A 16,604-nucleotide genomic window follows, 5' to 3' on the forward strand; every position below is an offset into this window, starting at 1 on the left:
CGCCCAAGCCTCTCCAGGTTCTCCTTTAACCAAATCCAGATAGCAGATGTTCTGAAAGAGCTGCAAAACCTGGACCCGTACAAATCAGCTGGGCTTGACAATCTGGACCCTCTATTTCTGAAACTATCTGCCACCATTGTCGCAACCCCTATTACCAGCCTGTTCAACCTCTCTTTCATATCGTCTGAGATCCCCAAGGATTGGAAAGCTGCCGCAGTCATCCCCCTCTTCAAAGGGGGAGACACCCTGGACCCAAACTGTTACAGACCTATATCCATCCTGCCCTGCCTATCTAAGGTCTTCGAAAGCCAAGTCAACAAACAGGTCACTGACCATCTCGAATCCCACCGCACCTTCTCCGCTGTGCAATCTGGTTTCCGAGCCGGTCACGGGTGCACCTCAGCCACACTCAAGGTACTCAACGATATCATAACCGCCATCGATAAAAGACAGTACTGTGCAGCCGTCTTCATCGACCTTGCCAAGGCTTTCGACTCTGTCAATCACCATATTCTTATCGGCAGACTCAGGAGCCTCGGTTTTTCGGATGACTGCCTTGCCTGGTTCACCAATTACTTTGCAGACAGAGTTCAGTGCGTCAAATCGGAGGGCATGCTGTCTGGTCCTCTGGCAGTCTCTATGAAGGGTGCCACAGGGTTCAATTCTCGGGCCGACTCTTTTCTCTGTGTATATCAATGATGTTGCTCTTGCTGCGGGCGATTCCCTGATCCACCTCTACGCAGACGACACCATTCTATATACTTTCGGCCCGTCTTTGGACACTGTGCTATCTAACCTCCAAACAAGCTTCAATGCCATACAACACTCCTTCCGTGGCCTCCAACTGCTCTTAAACGCTAGTAAAACCAAATGCATGCTTTTCAACCGGTCGCTGCCTGCACCCGCATGCCCGACTAGCATCACCACCCTGGATGGTTCCGACCTAGAATATGTGGACGTCTATAAGTACCTAGGTGTCTGGCTAGACTGCAAACTCTCCTTCCAGACTCATATCAAACATCTCCAATCGAAAATCAAATCAAGAGTCTGCTTTCTATTCCGCAACAAAGCCTCCTTCACTCACGCCGCCAAGCTTACCCTAGTAAAACTGACTATCCTACCGATCCTCGACTTCGGCGATGTCATCTACAAAATGGCTTCCAACACTCTACTCAGCAAACTGGATGCAGTTTATCACAGTGCCATCCGTTTTGTCACTAAAGCACCTTATACCACCCACCACTGCGACTTGTATGCTCTAGTCGGCTGGCCCTCGCTACATATTCGTCGCCAGACCCACTGGCTCCAGGTCATCTACAAGTCCATGCTAGGTAAAGCTCCGCCTTATCTCAGCTCACTGGTCACGATGGCAACACCCATCCGTAGCACACGCTCCAGCAGGTGTATCTCACTGATCATCCCTAAAGCCAACACCTCATTCGGCCGCCTTTCGTTCCAGTACTCTGCTGCCTGTGACTGGAACGAATTGCAAAAATCGCTGAAGTTAGAGACTTTTATCTCCCTCACCAACTTCAAACATCAGCTATCTGAGCAGCTAACCGATCGCTGCAGCTGTACATAGTCTATTGGTAAATAGCCCACCCTTCTTCACCTACCTCATCCCCATACTGTTTTTATTTATTTACTTTTCTGCTCTTTTGCACACCAATATCTCTACCTGTACATGACCATCTGATCATTCATCACTCCAGTGTTAATCTGCAAAATTGTAATTATTTGCCTACCTCCTCATGCCTTTTACACACATTGTATATAGACTCCCCCTTTGTTTTCTACTGTGTTATTGACTTGTTAATTGTTTACTCCATGTGTAACTCTTTGTTGTCTGCTCACACTGCTATGCTTTATCTTGGCCAGGTCACAGTTGCAAATGAGAACTTGTTCTCAACTAGCCTACCTGGTTAAATAAAGGTTAAATTTAAAAAAATACCTAACCTCCTCTCACCCCTCCCCCCTCTCTCATTCCCTCTCCCCAGTCACAATCCTCTGGACAAGTAACCAGCTTTACACTCATTACTCTCAGGGACTGTGTGAATAGCTGCAAATGACACACGGATGTGTTTGAGTGTGTGGCGTGGTCTGTGAGTGACAATGATATCATCTACATCCCACTCCAACCCCCAGCCAACTGCATGCAATATTCTCTCTTCCTGTCTCTATCCCAGTGTGTGTGTGTGTGTGTGTGTGTGTGTGTGTGTGTGTGCGCAATGTTTCACAATGTTTCTAAAGGTTACAGAATAAAAACAATTCTTAGTAGGCAGACCCTGATGTTTTCATCGGAGCTCTTTGTTACTCTAAGCAACACCACAGTGGCTCAGCCCAGTATGTCAGGAGGTATGCCATCAATGTGATCCTGGTGAAATAGAGAGAGAGAGAAATAGAGCGAGAGAGATATAGAGAGGGGGAGGGAGAGAGGCCGTGAGATATAGAGAGAGGCAGAGATGGAGAGAAAGAGGCAGAGACAGACAAAGGTGCTGTATGTCAGTAGTGATATTATCAAGAGCTCAGTGAGTTAACTTTAGGCTCCATTGCACTTGGATATGAAGTGGACCCATTTGGTTATGGTTGCTCTAACAAGGACGCACACATGCACACACACACATGTAGATTTCTGCAGAGGCCTGTCCACACACATCACTGTCTGAATCTCATTGGTTTGACCCAGCTTGAGACAGCTACCTGTTGACATTGTGTGTGAACCTAGTAATACGTATTTGAATGTTTGACTTTTCCTTTGACCCTGAGAGTATGATCTGATTGGCTCTGGCAGTGTTGACGGCTAGGCCAGTTATCTTATTGGGTGACATTGTATTAGAGTGATTGTTGAGTGATTTGACTGGACAGGTGATGCCATGTTCCATTCTTGTGAGAGTCTTCTGATGTGGTTATATTGGCTTTGAAACCATCTAAAGTTATCTGATTGACAGGGATGTTGGCAGATGATAGGCTGCTACTAGTAACATAAACGCTGGCTAATTTAGGTGAGGAGGGAGTTATTTATATGAACTACTGGTATGGGATGTTTGATGTCTGTTGTTGTGATCTGATTGGTTGTTTGTGCCTCTCTCTTGTCCTATAGGATAAAGGAATGGGTGGATCAGATACAGATAGAGCTGGTGACACTGGCAGACACCGCCAGTGCCGGGAAGAGCCTCACACAGGTGACCTAACCCTTCATAACATGTTATAACGCATAGTAAGCACTATATAACATAAAACATGGATATTTATCAAGAGACACTATGACAGTATGTGTAACCAGTGTGTATGCTCACTCTCTCTAGATCTTCCTGGACAACCAGAACCTGTACACAGTAGAGTCTAACGATGCAGAGGAACTAGTGGCTAGGGCAGCCAGGAACATAGAACAGCTGTTACTGAAGAGGGCTGGCGCTCTGGAAGTAAGACACAGGGTTTCTATGCTCCTCATATACCTCCAACAGCAAAGGCACGATGACTATTTGAGCTTTTGGAACAAGTGTGCTTGAGCGTTGAGGATGCCACTGCTACTATAATGCACCACAATGGAGTGGAGAGGGATTGAAATGAATGACACATTGACCCTTGGGTGTACGTATCTTATGGGGGTAAACACATGAATGTTAGGTTCCACTTGTAGAAAACTGAGGTGAGATGTGACAGTACAGGCCAGGACCAGGGGATGGTTAGAAGACCATGGTAATGTGAGGTGCAGGTTGGTAACAGGTTGGTGCAGGTTGGTAACAGGTTGGTGCAGGTTGGTAACAGGTTGGTGCAGGTTGGTAACAGGTTGGTGCAGGTTGGTAACAGGTTGGTGCAGGTTGGTAACAGAGAGGAGTGATATACTGTATGGCTGTACATGTATTTCTTTGAGCAGAAGTAGATCAGAGACACAACTCTCATCTTCCGCTGGAATATGAAGTATGAATATCTTTTGTATTCGAACCCTTTCTAATATACAGTGGGGTCCGAAATTGACACCCTTGATAAAGGCAAGCAATAACGACAGTATAAAATATAAAATTCAAACACTGAGCTATATTGTATGCAAAAAAAGGTAAATTATATTATTTTATACTAAGAGATTTTGTTTAACAAGAAATACCCCAAAAATCTATTTATAAAAAGGAAGGAGTACTAATTATTTTTTATAAATAAAGTAGTCAAGGTTTAATATTTGGTCCCATATTCGACCCTCTAACTTTCTCACTCATCATTATTCACGATTCGTTCAGGATGAATACGGAATGATTACAGATCATGCAGTCTCATTCAAGGTGAGAAATGCAGCATGTCCTATTGGCAATATATTTGTTCTATGTACTGAGCTGTGACGGAGCTACTCTCTCGTATCTTAGCAGCCAGCTACACAGATTTTTAGCTAGCTAGCTAACGTTATATCCCAACAACATCAACCTCTCCACCTGTAATGGTTTTCTTATGGGGAAAGAGAGGCGGACCATAATGCAGCGTGGTTAGTTTTGTGCATCTTTAATAAAGATGAAAGTACAAAACAAGAAACGTGAAAAAAAAAAAAAAACAGTCCTATCTGGTGCCACAAACACAAAGACAGGAACAATCACCCACAAAACCCAACACAAAACAGGCTACCTAAATATGGTTCCCAATCAGAGACAATGACTAACACCTGCCTCTGATTGAGAACCATATCAGGCCAAACATAGAAATAGACAAACCAGACACACAACATGGAATGTCCACCCAGCTCACGTCCTGACCAACACTAAAACAAGGAAAACACACACGAACGATGTTCAGAACGTGACACCACCATAGCTATTCTAGTTACCTACATTGGCTAATCAAACCAATGCTCAAATGACATACAATAGCATAATGGCGTGACAATTTCATCATACAGAAGTAGTAATATATAGCTATGTCTTAACTTGATCATTGGTATTAGATACTCCTTGGCCATATCTCCAATATAATTTGGAGTCTCATCACAAAGCGTCCAATGTTGTTGCAGCATTTTAGCCTGATTTATTCTCACTTTCTGACAATTGTGTAATTCATAAACAACTTAGCTATTAAAATGGAAACATCAGGCGATGAGACCAATTACAGAAAATATTACAATACCAAAGCATGAAAAACGTAACAATATTTCACTCAAGTCAACCTTACCAACATAATTATAATACATTAATCAGTACTATTCATATCAACCTTAGCTGAAACAAAGATCATTCACTTTTTTAAAGTGATGATGTAATGGTGAATGAATCACACATTGTTAAATGTGGTAGCTGCAAGCTGTCTTTGTTTCCATCCCTCTCAGTCCAATCACCAAAGACAGCTATAGTAGAGGGAGAGAGGTTAAAAACTTCTTTGAGATCGGTGTCCCTGCCACGGGACGGTTGAGCTAACGTAGGCTAATGCGATTAGCATGAGGTTGTAAGTAACAAGAACATTTCCCAGGACATAGACATATCTGATATTAGCAGAAAGCTTAAATTCTTGTTAATCTAACTGCACTGTCCAATTTACAGTAGCTATTACAGTGAAAAAATACCATGCTATTGTTTGAGAAGAGTGCACAGTTTTGAACATGAAAAGTTATTAATAAACAAATTAGGCACATTTGGGCAGTATTTTGAACAGAAATGCAATAGTTCATTTGATCAGTCTAAAACTTTGCACATACACTGCTGCATCCTCCTTCATGCGATACCCTTCCTGCAGGCTCACCCTGACATGACCCTCCAGCATGACAATGCCACCTGCTCATTCTGTGCGTGATTTCCTGCAAGACAGGAATGTCACTGTTCTGCCATGGTCAGCGAAGAGCCCGGATCTCAATCCCATTGAGCATGTCTGGGACTTGTTGGATCGGAGGGTGAGGGCTAGGGCCATTCCCCCCAGAAATGTCCGGGAACTTGCAGGTGCCTTGGTGGAATAGTGGGGTAACATCTCACAACAAGAACTGGCAAATCTGGTGGAGTCCATGAGGAGGAGATTCACTGCAGTACTTAATGCAGCTGGTGGCCACACCAGATACTGACTCTACTTTTGATTTTGAACCCCCCTTTGTTCAGGGACACATTATTTAATTTCTGTTAGTCACATGTCTGTGGAACTTGTTCAGTTTATGTCTCAGTTGTTGAATCTTGTTATGTTCATACAAATATTTACACGTTAAGTTTGCTGAAAATAAATGCAGGTGACAGTTAGAGGACGTTGCTGAGTTTACATATGAGATGAGTAATGCAAGATGTGTAAACATTATTAAAGTGGCAACCAATCACAAGGGGCAAACTATTTGCCCTCCAGGACACCTACAGCACCCAATGTCATAGGAAGGCCAAAAAGTTAATCAAGGACAACTTCCACCCAAGCCACTGCCTGTTCACCCCGCTACCATCCAGAAGGAGAGGTCAGTACAGGTGCATCAAAGCTGGGACCGAGAGACTGAGAAACCGCTTCTGTCTCAAGGCCATCAGACTGTTAAACAGCCTCTAACACAGAGAGGCTGCTGCAGACTTGAAATCATTGGCCATTTTAATAATGGATCACTAGTCACTTTAATGTTTACATATCTTGCATTACTCATCTCATATGTATATACTGTATTCTATACCATCTATTGCATCTTGCCTATGCCGCTTGGCCATCGCTCATACATATATTTCTATGTACATATTATTCCATCCCTTTACTTAGATTTGTGTGTTTTAGGTAGTTGTTGTGGATTTGTTAGATTACTTGTTAGATATTGCTGCACTGTCGGAACTAGAAGCACAAGCATTTCACTTCACTCGCATCTGCTTTACATGTGTATGTGACCAACACAATTTGATTTGATGCAATGTTAAGCTAGTGGGTTTGATTCCCGGTGGTACTTATATGTCAAATGTATGCATGCATGACTGTATGCCTCCTTGGATAAAAACATCTGCTATATAACATATGTTTTCTTGTACAGCTCCTATCACAATTTTGTCCACAGCTCAAGATGCAGTGTGTGTGTGTAATCTCAGTCCCCACAGTAGGGTGAAAGGTCCTTGCCAATGACTAATGGCCCAGTCCAAAACCTCACCCAGAGTAATACCTCATACACAGACACCACCGACGCAGTGTGTGTGTGTGTGTGTGTGTGTGTGTGCTTATGTTCCTCTCTCTGTCATAGAGAAGCTGGACCTCTGAGGTGTGTAGTATATTTTGTACTTTGGTGGCCTGATGTCTGTGTAACATTGGTTGGTCTGTGCCTGTCTAACTGACTTGTGACAAACCCAAGACTATTTTGGGCTGCTGAGCTAAAGGCTTGGCTTCAGTCTCATGGGAGTGAACCACCTGTCTAATCAAATTGTATTTGTCACATGCTTCGTAAACAGCAGGTGTAGACTAACAGTGAAATGCTTATCTGCGGGCCCTTCCCAAAATTGCAGAGAGAAAAAAAGAGAAATAATAGAAAAATAACACAAGGAATAAGTCAACAATGAGTACGATAACTTGGCTATATACATAGGGTACCAGTATCAAGTCGATGTGCAGGGTTACGAGGTCATTCAGGCACAGGAGGTTGGTAGCACCTTAATTGGGTGCTTAATTGGTAATGGCTGGAGCGGATAGGTGGAAAGATACCCAGACATTATTATGAGCCATCTGCCCCGCAGCAACCTCCACTGAATTGAGGTGGATACAGTGTATTCAGACCCTTTGACTTTTCCCACATTTTGTTAAGTTACAGCCTTATTCTAAAATTGATTATATGTTTTTTTCCCCTCATCAATGTACACACAAATACCATAACCTGCAAAAACAGGTTTAGGCATTTTTGTAGATTTATAAAAAATAAATAAAAAAGGTAAATATCACATTTACAGTTGAGGTCGTAAGTTTACATACACTTAGGTTGGAGTCAGAAATACTTGTTTTTCAACCGCTCCACACATTTCTTGTTAACAAATTATACTTTTGGCAAGACCGTTAGGACATCTACTTTGTGCATGACAATTTTTCCAACAATTGTTTACAGACAGATTATTTCACTTATAATTCACTGTATCACAATTCCAGTGAGTCAGAAGTTTACATACACTAAGTTGACTAAGTTAAACAGCTTGGAAAATTTCAGAAAATGATTTCATGGGTTTAGAAGCTTCTGATAAATTATGTCAATTAGCCTGAGTCAATTGGAGGTGTACCTGTGGATGTATTTCAAGTCTTACCTTCAAACTCAGTGCCTCTTTGCTTGACATCATGGGAAAATCAAAAGAAATCAGCCAAGACCTCAGAAAAACAAAATAGTTCCTCCTTGGGAGCAATTTCCAAACGCCTGAAGGTACCACGTTCATCTGTACAAACAATAGTATGCAAGTATAAACACCACAGGACCACGCAGCCACCATACCGCTCAGGAAGGAGATGCGTTCTGTCTCCTAGAGATGAACGTACTTTGGTGCGAGAAAAGCCTCCACCACACGCCCCATTAGCCAAGAGTTCCTTGGGGCGGTGTCATCGACGATGACCACAAGGTCACCAGGACTGAAGTTTCTCTTAGTTTTGTTCCGCTCCTGCATAAGTGATACTCCCTGATCCATCTCTTCCAGAAGAGGTCGGTGATATATTGTACTTGCTTCCATATCCTTCGTGAGTATAGGTCGCTTCTCTGGAATAGTCCTGGTGGCAGGACTGGCTTAACTTTCAGATGAAGCAGAGTCAGGGGTTCTAGATCATTAGGGTCATTTGTTACAGTAGTGATTGATCTGTCATTTATAATCGCCTCAACTTCACACAAGGCTGTCTACAAAGACTCATCATCCAGTACTTGCTCTTTAAGCACTGAATAGAGGATATTTTTCACTAGTCAGACCAACCTCTCCCATACCACCCCGTGGTGGGCTCCAGAGGGAGGGTTGAATGACCATGTCACTCCTTCCTTCAGTAATTGATTTTGAATCTAGCTCTCTGTGTGTTCCAACAAAGTTGGTGCCATTGTCTGTTCTGATACTTGTTACTGGGCCCCTTCGACAGATGAACCTGTGCAGGGCATTGATGCAGGAATCAGTATCCAGATAACTAGCAACTTCTAGATGGACAGCTCGACTCACAAGGCAAGTAAAGATCACACCATACCGATTCACATGAACTCGGCCTCGCTTCACCTCTATGGGGCCGAAGTAATCTATGCCCACATGGGTGAAAGGCGGGAAATCAGGTGACACCCAATCTTGTGGAAGGTCGGCCATCTTCTGTTCTCCAGCTCTAGCTTGCATCCGCCTGCAGAAGACACTGCTCTTAAGGATCTTCCTTGCTAAGGAGTTGGCACAGGGTATCCAATATTGCTGGCGAAGTCTAGAAAGCATGTGACCTCTCCCAGAGTGGCCAACCTGCTCATGGATGTGGAGTAAGATCAGTTTGGAGATGTGGGAGTCTTTGGGGAGGATCATAGGATTCTTTAGTTCCGTAGGCATAGCAGATTTGCTTAACATTCCTCCCACTCTCAGAATGTCATTGTCAACAATTGGATCAAGCTTACAGATTGATCCAATTGCCTTCTCTTGGCACATTGTTTTCCTTTTACAACTAGTGCAATTTCTTGTTTAAAGTGCTGTCGTTGCTCAAATCGAATGATGACCTTTTCTGCTTCATCTAGGTCATCCACATACAGACTTTCTTTTCCAAATGTCAGTTTGAACTTGTCAATTTGTTCCTTCAGTGAGTTTGTTAGACTCTGATTGGATCCTGGATCAGTTTGTGTGAGAACTTTCCTTTTCTGGCTTAACTAGAATAAGTCTCTTCAGTTTCAGCATCCAGGCAACTGCTTTCTTCAAGCTGTTCCATGTTGAATAGTACTCAATCAGTTTGCTGGTTGGACTCTTCTTCCACACTTGTACTGTTTACGATTACGTCTTTTCTCACCTCTGGATCATCCAGAGGGATGGAGCCAAGCTCCTCGGGGACTTTCAGCCATTGAGTTTCTGTTTTTTCCAGGAATTCTGGTCCTTTGCGCCATCGCTTTGAGTTCAGGAAAATTTCAACATGTAATCAATCCTCTTGAGGCATCATCGGCTGGGTTGTGTTTGGAGTTCAAATATCTCCACTGTTTTGCTTTCGATAGGTCACGGATCATAGCAACCCTATTAGCCACAAAGGTATAGAATCTCTTGGTACCTTGCGGATGTATTTTAGCACAGACTGGCTGTCTGTCCAGAAAGTTGACTCCTCAAGTTCAATCTGGAGCTCCAGTCTTAACATCCTGTCCACTCGCACTACCAATGTTGCTGCAGCAAGTTCCAGTCTGGGGATTGTCATCTGCTTGAGTGGAGTCAACCTTGATTTCCCCAGAATGAATGCGATGTGGACCTTTTCCATACCGTTTGTGGACCTAAGGTAGTTTGCCGTGCCATAACCTTGTTCACTTGCATCACCGAAGTGATGCAGCTGTGCGGTCTTGACTTGACCAAAGTTCTCAGGCATCATACATCTGTCTATCTGGAATCTGGAGAGCTGGTCCAGCTCTGAGAGCCATCTCTTCCATGAAATGGAGTGTTCTTCAGGGATGACTTCGTCCCATCCACACTTTAGCTTGCAGAGCACTTGAAGAATTTGCTTTGCCTTTAATACGAATGGGGCAAGGAAACCTAATGGATCATAAATAGAGCTGACAGTTGAGAGAATACCTCTTTGTGTAAGGGGTCTGTTCTTGACAGTGACTCGGAAGGTAAAGGCATCACTTTCAATGTTCCATCGGATTCCAAGTGCTCTTTCAACAGGCAGCTTTTCTCTGTCCAGGTCCAGTTCTTTTATCTGCTTGACTTTGTGTTCATCAGGGATAGAAGCCAGCACAGTGCGGCCCACTTGGTCAATTTGACCCCACCCTGAGAGCACACATCCCTGAGTTTTTTTTGTGAGAGCTATGGCTTGTTCTTCTGTGGCCACTGACTTGAGGCAGTCATCAACATAGAAGTTGGACTTGACTGTTTGAATCACCTCTTCATCGTACCTCTCACAGTTGTCTTCTGCTGTCGTTAGCAGTGCAAAGTTTGCACAACTTGGAGAGGATATAGCACCGAAAAGATGTACCGTCATTCTGTACTCCTCCAATCTTTTGTTAGTATCACCGTCCGGGCACCATAGGAATCGCAGGAAGTCTAAGTATTCTTCATGGTCACGTACTTGATGGAACATTCCTTCGATGTCTGCCATCATGGCAATGTGCTCTTGCCGAAATCTTAGCAAGAATCCTATAAGTGTGTTTAACAGGTCAGGGCCTTGAAGGAGTTCACTGTTAAGAGATGTACCTTTTATAGGATGATGAACAGTCAAACACCACTCGTATCGTTCCTTTGTGCTTATGGTGAATACCATGGTGTGGTATGTACCATACCGTGTCTTTCTCTCTGAGGAGCTGTTCTTGTGGGACCTTCTCGGCATAACCTTTTGTTATCATCTCTTCCATGAAGCCTTTGTACTCTGCAGCGTAACCTTCTTGAACTTCCTGATAATATTTAGAGCCCGCTGCTTTGCCATGTCACGATTGTTTGGCAGGACTACATCTTTGTTGCAAAAGAGCAACGGGAAGTAGTAGTGATGGCCTTTGAGGATTATGGAGCTTGATACGATCTCCATAAACATACGATCCTCAGCTGACATCTCACTTTTCTCTTCATACTCTCTTTCAGGGAAGTCATGGTTGAACTGATTTACAAGAAGAACCCCCAGGTCGGCCATTGAGATATGATTGGCCATCACCGTAGGATGCCCAGATTCTTCTGCCATGGTACAACTGTTAAGAGGACCGTTCATCACCCATCCAAAGAGGGTTTTCACTGCATACCTTGACTATTTATGATTTGCCAGGGTTCCATTGCCTTTGGAGCATTTACGCCAATCAGGAGTTCGACGTCAGCATCAATTTCCTTCAACTGAACCTGTTTCAGGTATGGCCACCTTTTTGAGATCTGTTTGATTGGGAATATTCTCTCTTGTCATTGGGATCTTATTTTGGGTGTAGACCTTTTGGTAATGCAAGAAATGTGTCGCCTTCCACATTGCCAATCTCTAATCCAGATATGTCAAAGCTCTTGGTAGGACTATCCTGCCCCATTGTTCGTAGCAGAATTTCAGTCTCACTGCCTTTAGCTTGCAACTGCCTCATGAGTTTCTCCGTACAAAATGTTGCTGAGCTACCAGAATCGAGAAACGCATAGGTTAACGCAGACTTGCTTCCATTTACCATCTTTACTTGAACTGGCACAATTGCAAGTGCACAATCTGTACCGGTATCTTCACCAGCTTCCAGTGAAACAAGAGCACTGCTGACAGTCTCCTCCCGCTTTACTGCTACACCACTCATATTTTCCTTTTGAGATCTAAATCTCCCTCTTCCTTCAATGTGCAGAATAGTGGGGTGCTTTCTTTGACAGCTCTGACAGGTCATCATTCTTTTACATTCTTTGCTTAAGTGTCCTTTCATCAAACAGCCAAAACAAAGGCCTTTTGATCTCAGAAACTCAACCTTGGCTTCGTGTGGCTGTGCCTTCACCTGTTGGCAGTCGACCAAGAAATGCTCACCAGCGCAAAATACACATGAGAAACTGGGAGCATTAGAAGGGTAGATGCCTGGTTTCTTGACTTTGAATGTTTGTTCTTTTAGAGGTTTTTTAGAGTCGCAATCTGCCACTTCAGCTACTGCAGTGGCAAAGCTGCTTCCCCTACTCTTGGACTTGAACTGCTGTTTTAAAGTCAGCTTCTGTTTTGGTTTAAAAAAACGTTTGGTTGTTGTTGAATAGTACAACGGATCCTGCAGTATTTTGGCCTGTTTTTCCATGAACGTCACAAGGTCACTGAACTGGGCCCTCAGGTGGCTTCTCTCTAAAATATCACATGCCGTAGACCTCCATTTGTCCCTTAGTTTGTAGGGAAGTTTTGACATGATCAACTTTATGTTGGAGGGAAGATTAAGCTCTTCCATGTTCTGTAGGTATTGAATGGCGTTACAGCAACCTCTAAGATAGAGTGCATAGCCACCCAGTCCCTTTCCATCATCCGGTTTGATGTTTATCCAGTTCCAAGCTTTTTCCATGTAAGCAGTGGTGACTTTGATTTCATTGCCAAAGTGTTCCTTTAACAACCTCTTAGCCTCTGCATAGCCTCTTCTGGCTTCCATATGCAGACAACTACGGACCAGATCCTTGGGCTGACCAGAGGTGTACTGTTCCAGGTAATAGAGCCTATCCTGGTGACTGCTTGTCTTATCTTCTATACCATGCTCAAATGCACGCATGAATGGCCTAAAGTTTAGAGGATCACCGTCAAACATAGGTATCTCCCTAACAGGGAGTGTGGCCTGTTTGTGCTGTAGTACAAGAAGGTCAGCAATTTCATTCTGCCTTTGCATGACAGTAGAGAGGTTAACAGGGGCGCTAAAATAAGGTCAATTGTACGGACCAAGGCGATGTACCAAAGTGAGTGAGTTCACGTTAGCTAGATAACTAGCAGGAGTTAGCTGTGTATTGTCAGCTAATTTGATGTGTAAAGCGAGAAAATAAACCCTTTTAATTGTCTGACCATTTTTGTGAATTATTGTATTATTCAAGAGTGTGAAATGGTTTGGTTGCATTATTCCATAGTGTGATATGTTTTAGAGAGAAAAGTTACTAGGATTGTTAGATAGTTGTGATGTTAGATAGTTGTGATAGATGTGCTTACTGGCTAGTGACTAATGTGACACTTACGGTCAATTTGAATGTGGTGTTGCCAGACACAACGAAAGGTAAGGGATGGATGTGATGTGAAAAGTAGAAATCTCTTTTGGTGCTCCGCTCCTCGGACTCCTTCATCACCTGTAGTGGGAACAAGGATAGGAAATAATACCCCCATTCTCTGTGTAATGTGATTTGAAGCCATTTGTTTGTCTTTAGTATTGAGATCTCAGTGTGATCTCAGTTTTGTTCCTTCTTTTCACTCATGTAATTACATTGTTCTATCAGTTCAATCAGTCTGATGATTTGTACAACACACATGTATATATATATATACATTCGTTACATTTGGATTCCCTGATGCCACTATTGCATTTTAAAACCCTGATGATAAATGAGTTCATGAGGTGTGCAATTGTTTTGATTTAGTAACTTGTTTATGATGGCTGTGATGTTGGTGATATTCTGGTGTAGTGTACTTGTTATTGTATTTTTTTTTTCTTTTTTCTTTTGCATTGTGGTCTCAGGGCACCATTGAAAATTAGACCCTGGTCTCAGTTGGGCTCCCCTGATTAACTAAAAGTTAGTACAATTAGATATGCAACCAAGTGATTTTGCAAGCAAGCATATAATGTGTATTGCCTTTAAATGGATAATCTGAGATTTATGGCAATGAAACCCTTTAATGACTTAACCAGAGTCAATTTGTGGATACCATTTTTAGCATTGGCTCACAAAACTACTTCCAACTTCCTTCATACTGGACGCAGAGACATAAACATGGTATCCACAAGTCCATCTGACATTGTCAAAATCTCTCTTTTTTTAAATGTATTTTAAGAATGGTGCAAATACTGTACAGTAGATGATGATGCCCTTCTTGACATTTGAATCCGTGTTGAGGGGAATATCTGTCTAGTGGGTTGTCTATGTACAGTGAGGTCATGAAATTGTTGACATCCTTTGCCATGGTTCCTCCTAACACCAGAGGGCGGAAGCGACCGCCCCAGAGACTTTTATTGGACTTAGGTGTGTCTTATTATTTCATAATTGTGTCCCCGTATTAAGAGATGTGTTTTCTGTGGTCCTTTGCAGAAGCTTGAATTGTTTACCGTGTGTGGTCGTGTCCTGAGTGAGTGGTCGAGAATTAGTGTTTATTGTTTTTTCAAGTGTACTGTGATCCTGCGGCTACCGTATCTCAGTAAAGTATTGTGTTTATCCTTAACCACTGATTCCTTGTCTGGTCTCTTCTCTGCACCTACAACCTTACATCATCACACCATTTATAAAGATGAACAAAAATGTTTGTATAAAATAAATTATTCAAATACCGAGCTATATTGTATGCTCCAAAAAACTGGGAAATTATATAATTTTATACAAGTACCAATTGCTTAGAGAAAGCAATTTTGTTTATTGACAAACCGGTGTTCAATACCTCACCTTGAATAACGGCACTGAAGCCTTTTCCTAAAAAAACTTATGAGTTGAAGAACATATTGGGAGGGATCTTAGACCATTCCTCCATACAGAATCCTTCCAGATCCTTGATATCCTTCTTATGCACGCATGGACTGCCCTCTTCAATTCAAACCACAGCTTTTCAATGGGATTCAAGTTTGGAGACTGAGATGGCTGTTGCAAAATGTTGATTTTGTGGCCAATTAAACATTTACAGTGCAGTAGGGACTCTCCATGTGTTTACTGTTTGGTTATCTGTGTAAAACCTAGTTATGGTCTGGTGTCATTGACCTTATCATTACACATCACATAGACACGTTAATGATGAGATAGTATGGAGGGAAATGGATGGCAGGACTGAATGGACGGAGACATATTTATATAGTGTGTATTCACGCGCATGTGTGTGTATATTTGCCTGTGTATTTGTGTCTGTGTTTATAGCTCCTCACAGCCTGTGCAGAGGAGGTGGAAACAGAACCAGGTCTGGAACACAGCCGAGGTCTTCAGGAATGCACCGGGGAGGTTGTTATAGTCTTACTTTTCTAATCAGGAATGTGACGGAATGTTTCCCCTTCCCTGCCTGTTCATTTGTTTTGCAAGACTTTTGGACCATCATAAGAGGGTTCATGTCTATTCTAGTATTCTAATTCCTAATTCAACCCTAACACCATGTAATTCCACAAACACATTGTATCCACGGCAACTTACAGTTAGTTACACATGCACCTTGCTGTGTCATGCTAACATACTGTGGCTACTGTGTAGTAACGAGGGTGCTGGACTTCCCGTGACTTGGGGCTGACAGGAGACCCCAGGCCTGTAGTTAAGGCCTGTGGACTTCCTAACATTCCACATGTGATATTTTAAGTTTCACATGTGTGCTTTGTAGCCGGCGGGATTAGAATCCAGGTCTTCCACAGGAGAAGCCATGTCTTGAGCATTAGACAAAGAGGTCTGACACTGGGTTTCTATTCCAATGTATGAATATCTCTCAATCTCAGAGTATTGACTGTTCAATTCAAAATGCGTCTGTCAAACTGTAATCGAGAAAATCACAGAATTTGCTCAAATTGTGTAATTTAAGACTTATTTTAATATAAAAAGCATTTCAAGAACATTGACGTCTTGATTATTTCCAAAGTAAAGGTTACCAAAATCAAATAAATTGATAAAAGCACACTTTAAACTCAAAGTCAACTTGTTTTGACATTGCATTGTTGTTTTTAGCTGTACATATTATGTATTTTGGATGTTTTCACTGTATTTTGAATACTTTCAGACAATGCGATTAATCACAATGCATTAAAATGACAAAAAGTTAACTTATGAGTAACTCTGACAGCCCTAAGCCCAAAGTCATCACTTTGTAGGAAAGTACATTAAATACACTCAGTTTGAGCCCTTGTTCTTAAAAAAACTATGTATAAAGGAAAGCAACTGCTTCTTGTGCTTATTGACTAGCATATT

The 16,604-nt window shown here is 42.5% G+C and overlaps 1 pseudogene; it reads left to right on the forward strand.

Annotated features, from left to right (window-relative positions):
• LOC109888855 (voltage-dependent calcium channel subunit alpha-2/delta-1-like) overlaps window positions 1-16,604 on the forward strand; it is a 101,547-nt pseudogene that overhangs the window by 19,264 nt on the left and 65,679 nt on the right.

Source organism: Oncorhynchus kisutch, linkage group LG4 (genome assembly GCF_002021735.2).
Source record: "Oncorhynchus kisutch isolate 150728-3 linkage group LG4, Okis_V2, whole genome shotgun sequence".
In the NCBI taxonomy this organism is placed as follows: Eukaryota; Metazoa; Chordata; class Actinopteri; order Salmoniformes; family Salmonidae; genus Oncorhynchus; species Oncorhynchus kisutch.